Genomic DNA, 7,778 nt, shown 5'->3' with positions numbered 1-7,778 from the left:
TTTCATTAGCTTCCACTGGTTGACTTATGTCTTGACTCTCAAGAAATATGAAACAAATTTTACATATAAATAAAGACCAACTCAAATATTCAAGCTTGACTAATACTATTAAATCCTGTGAAAAAGAATCAGAAGGTTTCACCACTGCATCAATAACTAAGCTTCAAAACTGGGACTCTGAAAATTTTTCTGATGACTATAAACTTAAATGAAGGAATAAATCTAAATCACGTAATATGGTGACTGGCTTATAATACATGCTTAATGAATGCTAAACATTACAATTATTATGATATGAAGCTAAATCTACCTTCCAATATCTACTTCTTATCTAACCCATTGCCCAAACTCGCTGTAGCCCTTTCTTTTCAATCCCTAAGGGAAAAAAAATAATTTATTCAATAAATATTGATTATCTTTTGTGTGCCGGACACTGCTCTAGATACTGAAGATAATATGTTAGTAAATAAAACAAACAAAAATCTCTGCCTTCATACAACTCACCTTCTAATAGGGAAGACAGATTAATAACAAATTATGTAAATAGAATATATAGTATGTTAGATGGTGACAAGAATAACGGAGAAGAATAAAGCAGTAGAGAAGATAGGATTTAGGGTGTGGGGAGTGTCATAGAAGGTTTCACTGAGATGGTTTTTAAGTAAAATCCTGAGCAGGTGCAAGACATGAAGTCAAGGTAGTGAAGGAAAGAAGAAGGTAAAGAGTAAAAATAGCGAGAAAGATTTATTTTAAAATTTTTGCTGATTCCTATTCATTTTAGAAACCTCAAGCTGGCCATCACTTCTTTTATGAAAACTTTTTTTGATACCTTATTTATTTTTATAGTAAGAATGAACATTTATTGAGCACCAAGTAAGTACCAGACAGTACTCTGAGCATTTTGCAAGTGTTATGGTTGTCTCACAACTACCGGAAGGTGTAGGGACTATTATTAGTTTCACTTTACAGCCAAGGAATCTGAGGCACAGAGAAGTGGAGTAATTTTCCCAAAGTTAGGCGGCCAGCAAATGGCATCAGGATATGCATCCTGGTCAGTCTGACTCCAAGCCATGGATTTGCCTGTCAGGTGGCACTTTCACCCACTCTCTAAGAATGGGAATGAATCTAAGCTCACAGATGAGACTAAGGTGGAGCGTTTGGCATAGGATGGAAGCAAAGGAGAAAAAAGTAAGACAATTTCTAGAAGGACAGAGCATTTCTAGGTATTAGCACCACTGGAGACCTGAAATACTTTTACAGTCCTTATCTTAGAATAATCATGAATACATGTCTTCATCTCATATTCTAGGTGGTATACTCCTTGAGAGAAGAGATTGTGTTAATCAACTTTTTATCCCAACGCCTTGCAAGGTAGATGCCCAGTAAATTGTTATTGAATGAAGAATGAAGAAGATATGGAAAATAATCAGGGAAATATCTATATAGGCAGAGTGTAGGCATAGTGAGCCACATTCATAAGGAATTTAGACACAAAAGACTACATACATCAACAATACAGCCTTAGATTTAAAGAGTGATAAGAGTCATAAATTACGCTCCTCATCTTCTTCCTCCCTAACCTCCTTGCTTTTATCTACCTCATTTCAGGAAATGATACCACCTGGCTGTGTAACCCAGGAACTGGGATAAAAATCCTTTAATTCATCCCCCAAATTTGATTATTTTTCTTCCTAAACACTGATTCAGTATCACCTTCTCCATCCCTATCACCACAGCTTTCGGTTCTGGTTCTTATTTTCTTTGGCCTGGAATACTGTAGGAACCCGATTCCAGCTCATTCTCTTCAAACCATCCTTCACTTGTATGTGACCTGACAGCAACTCGGATAGGGTTATTTACCTGCTCAGTGTCTTTCAATCACTCCCTACTGTTCCTGGAATAAGTACAACCCTTGACAAGGTCTTTTTCTCTGATTTCTGCTTATTTTTCCAGTTTGAAATCCCCTACAGAGCTGATGCTCTGATCACACCAAAATACTTTCTGTTCTGTGCACACATCATATTCTCTCACCCCTCCTTGCCTTTGTGCATGTGGCTCTCTATCCTCGGAAACATCTTCCTGCAATTATGTATAATTTTTCTGCTCATCTCTCATCAGAAAAATCATTTTCTTTGTGAAGTTTCCTTGTCCTCCCTTGGCCAAATCAAGGGATTATTCTTTTACTCTCTTTTAACACTTTGTGTAAACTGCTATTGGAGCATTTTTATAATTGTGTATGTGTGCATCTATTTATGTTATATAATTATTAACATCATGAGTACAAATGTATTCATTCATCATTGTATCTTTTGCACACAGCAGAGTGCTTAACTCTAGGTGTTTAGTAATTAATGTAGCCTAAGGTTTAACTTTTTTCAAAGCAGTTTGATGATACTATTGGATCTCTAGTTGAGCCAACAGTCATATAAGATGAGTGTGTGTGTGTGTTTTATAGGTTTTATCTTCCAAGGTATATATATTTTGTTTAATTTTTTTGCTATGTGCTGAAAAGACATTTTTAAAGCTTTACTCCATTATAACAGCTTTGCATCACTCAGTGTGCCATAAATGTCCAATTCCTTCAAATATTTAATCAAAATATTTCTTAGGACAGAGCCAAATCTTAGGGGCACATCACTTAAGCTATATTCCCAAATGGTTTGACACCAATTTTTAATCTCTACTCTTTGGGCAAATAGCAAAGCTATCTCTTTTTTTCTATCAGCGACTTTAAATCATTTCAGACATGTGTTGGGTATAAATAAACACAGCTATGGGGGCTTCCCTGGTGGCGCAGTGGTTGAGAGTCTGCCTGCCGATGCAGGGAACACGGGTTCGAGCCCTGGTCCGGGAAGATCCCACATGCTGCGGAGCAACTAAGCCCATGCGCCACAACTACTGAGCCTGCGCGTCTGGAGCCTGTGCTCCGCAACGGGAGAGGCCACGACAGTGAGAGGCCCGTGCACCGCGATGAAGAGTGGCCCCCGCTCGCCGCAACTGGAGAAAGCCCTCGCACAGAAACGAAGACCCACTGCTCTACCCGGGCGATGGAGGCGCCGGCTTCGTAGCGCGCCCGCCGCCGCAGCAACAGCGCTCCTGGAGGACCCCGCCGTCGCCGGGCTCCCCGCTGCCCTTCCTGCTGCTGAACTACCCGAGCGGCGGCGGCGGCGGCGGCGGCGGCGGCAAACACCATCCTAATTATCTCATGGCTAACGAACGCATGAACCTGATGAACATGGCCAAGCTGAGTATCAAGGGCTTGATTGAATCTGCTCTGAACCTAGGGAGAACTCTGGACTCTGACTACGCACCTCTCCAGCAGTTCTTTGTGGTGATGGAGCATTGCCTGAAACACGGCTTGAAAGCTAAGAAAACTTTTCTTGGACAAAATAAATCCTTCTGGGGGCCTCTAGAACTGGTAGAAAAGCTTGTTCCAGAAGCTGCAGAGATAACAGCAAGTGTTAAAGATCTTCCAGGACTTAAGACACCAGTAGGCAGAGGAAGAGCCTGGCTTCGTTTGGCATTGATGCAAAAGAAACTTTCGGAGTATATGAAAGCTCTGATCAATAAGAAGGAACTTCTCAGTGAATTCTATGAACCCAATGCCCTCATGATGGAAGAAGAGGGAGCTATAATTGCTGGTCTGTTGGTGGGTCTGAATGTCATTGATGCCAATTTCTGTATGAAAGGAGAAGATTTGGACTCTCAGGTTGGAGTTATAGATTTTTCAATGTATCTCAAGGATGGGAACAGCAGTAAAGGTAGTGAAGGAGATGGCCAGATTACTGCAATTCTGGATCAGAAGAACTATGTAGAAGAACTCAACAGACATCTGAATGCTACTGTAAACAACCTTCAGGCAAAAGTGGATGCATTAGAAAAATCCAACACTAAACTGACAGAGGAGCTTGCAGTTGCAAACAACAGGATTATTACCTTGCAAGAAGATATGGAACGAGTTAAAGAGGAAAGCTCCTACATATTGGAATCTAATCGGAAGGGCCCTAAGCCAGACAGAACTTCAGAAGGGCAAGCACTGAGTGAAGCAAGGAAGCACTTAAAGGAGGAGACACAACTACGACTGGATGTTGAAAAAGAACTGGAGATCCAGATCAGCATGAGACAGGAGATGGAACTGGCTATGAAGATGCTGGAGAAGGATGTCTGTGAGAAGCAGGATGCCCTGGTGTCTCTGCGGCAGCAGCTGGATGATCTCAGGGCTCTTAAGCATGAACTTGCCTTTAAGTTGCAGAGTTCAGACTTAGGAGTAAAACAGAAAAGTGAACTAAACAGTCGCTTGGAAGAGAAGACTAATCAGATGGCTGCTACCATTAAACAACTTGAACAAAGATTGCGCCAGGCTGAGCGAGGCCGCCAGTCTGCTGAATTGGACAACCGGCTCTTCAAGCAGGACTTCGGAGACAAGATCAACAGTCTGCAGCTGGAAGTGGAGGAGCTCACCAGGCAGCGGAACCAGCTTGAGTTAGAACTAAAACAGGAAAGAGAAAGAAGGTTACAAAACAACAAGAGCATCCCAGGAAAGGGTTCCCAGAAGCCAGAACCCAAAACGGATGGGAAGCACAAAATTCAAGAGGAAAATGTTAAACTAAAAAAGCCCCTGGAAGAAAGCCACAGGCTGCAGTCTCACCCTGTGAATGAACAGGAACAGCCGCTGCCCTCTGAACAGCCACAGACGTGTCAGCTGTGCCAGGAAGACTGCAGCCTAACAAAGAATGTGTGTAAGAACTGCAGAGGAACCTTCTGTAATGCCTGCTCAACAAACGAACTGCCTCTTCCTTCAAGTATCAAGCCTGAGCGAGTTTGCAATCCCTGTCATGAGCATCTGATGAAACAATATTCCAGCAGCCCATTGTAAGACTGGAGGCTGAGATCTGGACCAAAATGTCTCTACCTGTGTTAGATGTCAGGATCCCCTAGAGCCCAGACTTTAGAATCAACTCAAGAATTGACAGGAATGATTTAAATAAACCGGGTCCAGGGAGAAAAGGCAGTGGTTGGCAGTGCTGGAATTCTGCTCATTTTCTCTAATGACTGTATGAATAAAAGTTACTCAGTTGAGCTTCTCTCTGCTAAATCTAAACAACCCCACTTTGGAGCGTTTGGAAGGGCTGTTCATTTTTATGAATAGTGATAATACTACTGGGGTGGATGTTATAGGAGAGAGGGTCCTTGGCAGATAAGAAAAAAAAAGGAAAACGATCATCCCTCTGTTACATTTTCAGATTCAAGAGGAAAAGATAATTGTTAACTGAGATTGAAATGACAGATGTTACATATTTTCCCAGATGCTGCTAGACACAAACATTATTTCTTCTTTACCCCCACTAACTACCTCTTCTTTAAAGTATCTCTACCAAACTGTGAACCCAAACTCAGGGAAAAGAAATTAAAGAGTAATATAAATTTTGAATGTACTTAAAACTATTATAATATATTATAGTTTTAGGACCAGAATTTTCTAGTTCTGGCCTAAATGTGTTTTTATTATCAGAATAAGGAGGAAGAACATTTGGTGTTTTTCCACTTAGTGACTTCAAAACTAAATATCTGCCCTTTTCAGAATCCCCTACTACACAACAAGCCAGCTCTTCCCCACTCCCTCTTTCCTCTCAGTCATGGAAATTATAAGGGGTTTTAAAGATAGGGTTTGACTTTTGCAAGTAGGAAGTACTGAAGCAAAGCTATGTCAGGTGTAAAGTAAAACAAATTTAATTTGTCTTGGCTGAGAATAATTAGCTTAGAATATTTATTAAATACTTTTGTGAATAAGGGATCCCTTATTCCAGGCTCAGATTCAGAACTGGTAGACAGGTTTCTTGGAAAGTAAGATACTTCAACATCTCTTAGTAACAAACCCTTTGGGGAAAAAGAGGGAAGTGCATTCAGCAGGGGAAGGAAAAGAAATGGTTTATGCTCTTTTGATTATGTTACATGTGTCTAGATTGTTTGATTCCAGTTAAGACCTAAGAAGATATGATTCTGTAAGTGGCTTAGAATTATGGGGTGGAAACATCCTGGAACCATATTTGATAAATTCTGCCTCCTGAAAAGGGTTACAGCCCAGAAAAGAGTTGTTACTGCAGAAGTCTGACCTGTTACTTGGTGAAGCTGAGTTTTAAGAGTAGTGGGGAAAAATAAAATCTAATAATTCTAAAAAAAAAAAAAAGAAACGAAGACCCAAAGCAGCCAAAAATAAATAAATTAATTAATTTTTTAAAAAATTCTATAAAAAATAAATAAACACAGTTATAGGTACTGTCATCTGCAACATATCTCTTTAACATAGTAACAAAGGTCTCATGAAAGAGTTCATCAAATGCCTTAGTGAAACGCAGATAAACCATATTAATATTCATTCTTTAACCCAAAATCTAATGTCAACTTCCTAATAAAACCTTTTCTGACCATTCCTATCCCCAACTGGATATAATTAATTACTCTCTCCCTTGTGTTCCTCCAGGATTTTAAAATACTCTTATAGCAAAGATCAATAAAACTAAAAGCTGGTTCTTTGAGAAGATAAACAAAATTGATAAACCATTAGCCAGACTTATCAAGAAAAAAAGGGAGAAGACCCAAATCAATAGAACTGGAAAATGAAAAAGGAGAAGTAACAACTGACACTGCAGAAATACAAAGGATCATGAGAGATTACTACAAGCAACTATATGCCAATAAAATGGACAACCTGGAAGAAATGGACAAATTCTTAGAAATGCACAACCTTCCAAGAATGAACCAGGAAGAAATAGAAAATATGAACAGACCAATCACAAGCACTGAAATTGAAACTGTGATTTAAAATCTTCCAACAAACAAAAGCCGAGGATCAGATGGCTTCACAGGCGAATTCTATCAAACATTTAGAGAAGAGCTAATACTTATCCTTCTCAAACTCTTCCAAAATATAGCAGAGGGAGGAACACTCCCAAACTCATACTATGAGGCCACCATCACTCTGATACCAAAGATGTCACAAAGAAAGAAAACTATAGGCCAATATCACCGATGAACATAGAAGCAAAAATGCTCAACAAAATACTAGCAAACAGAATCCAACAGCACATTAAAAGGATCATACACCATGATCAAGTGGGGTTTATCCCAGGAATGCAAGGATTCTTCAATATATGCAAATCAATCAACGTGATACACCATATTAACAAATCGAAGGAGAAAAACCATATGATCATCTCAATAGATGCAGAGAAAGCTTCTGACAAAATTCAACACCCATTTATGATAAAAACTCTGCAGAAAGTAGGCATAGAGGGAACGTACCTCAACATAAAAAAGGCCATATATGACAAACCCACAGCTAACATCATCCTCAATGGTGAAAAACTGAAACTATTTCCACTAAGATCAGGAACAAGACAAGGTTGCCCACTCTCACCACTATTATTCAACATAATTTTGGAAGTTCTAGCCAGAGCAATCAGAGAAGAAAAAGAAATAAAAGGAATACAAATAGGAGAAGAAGAAGTAAAGCTGTCACTGTTTGCAGATGACATGATACTATACTTAGAGAATCCTAAAGATGCTACCAGAAAACTATTAGAGCTAATCAATGAATTTGGTAAAGTAGCAGGATACAAAATTAATGCACAGAAATCTCTTGCATTCCTATACAATAATGATGAAAAATCTGAAAGTGAAATTAAGAAAACACTCCCATTTACCATTGCAACCAAAAGAATAAAATATCTAGGAATAAACCTACCTAAGGAGACAAAAGACCTGTATGCAGAAAATTA

The 7,778-nt window shown here is 39.4% G+C and overlaps 1 pseudogene; it reads left to right on the top strand.

Moving 5' to 3' along the window:
* Positions 1-3,037: 3,037 nt before the first annotated feature.
* LOC137772029 (protein RUFY3 pseudogene) lies at positions 3,038-5,680 on the top strand (annotated as a pseudogene).
* The last annotated feature ends 2,098 nt before the right edge of the window (positions 5,681-7,778 follow it).

Source organism: Eschrichtius robustus, chromosome 11 (assembly GCF_028021215.1).
Source record: "Eschrichtius robustus isolate mEscRob2 chromosome 11, mEscRob2.pri, whole genome shotgun sequence".
NCBI lineage: Eukaryota > Metazoa > Chordata > Mammalia > Artiodactyla > Eschrichtiidae > Eschrichtius > Eschrichtius robustus.
Note: the sequence above shows the minus strand (reverse complement) of the source record. Positions and strands in the feature narration are given on the sequence as shown.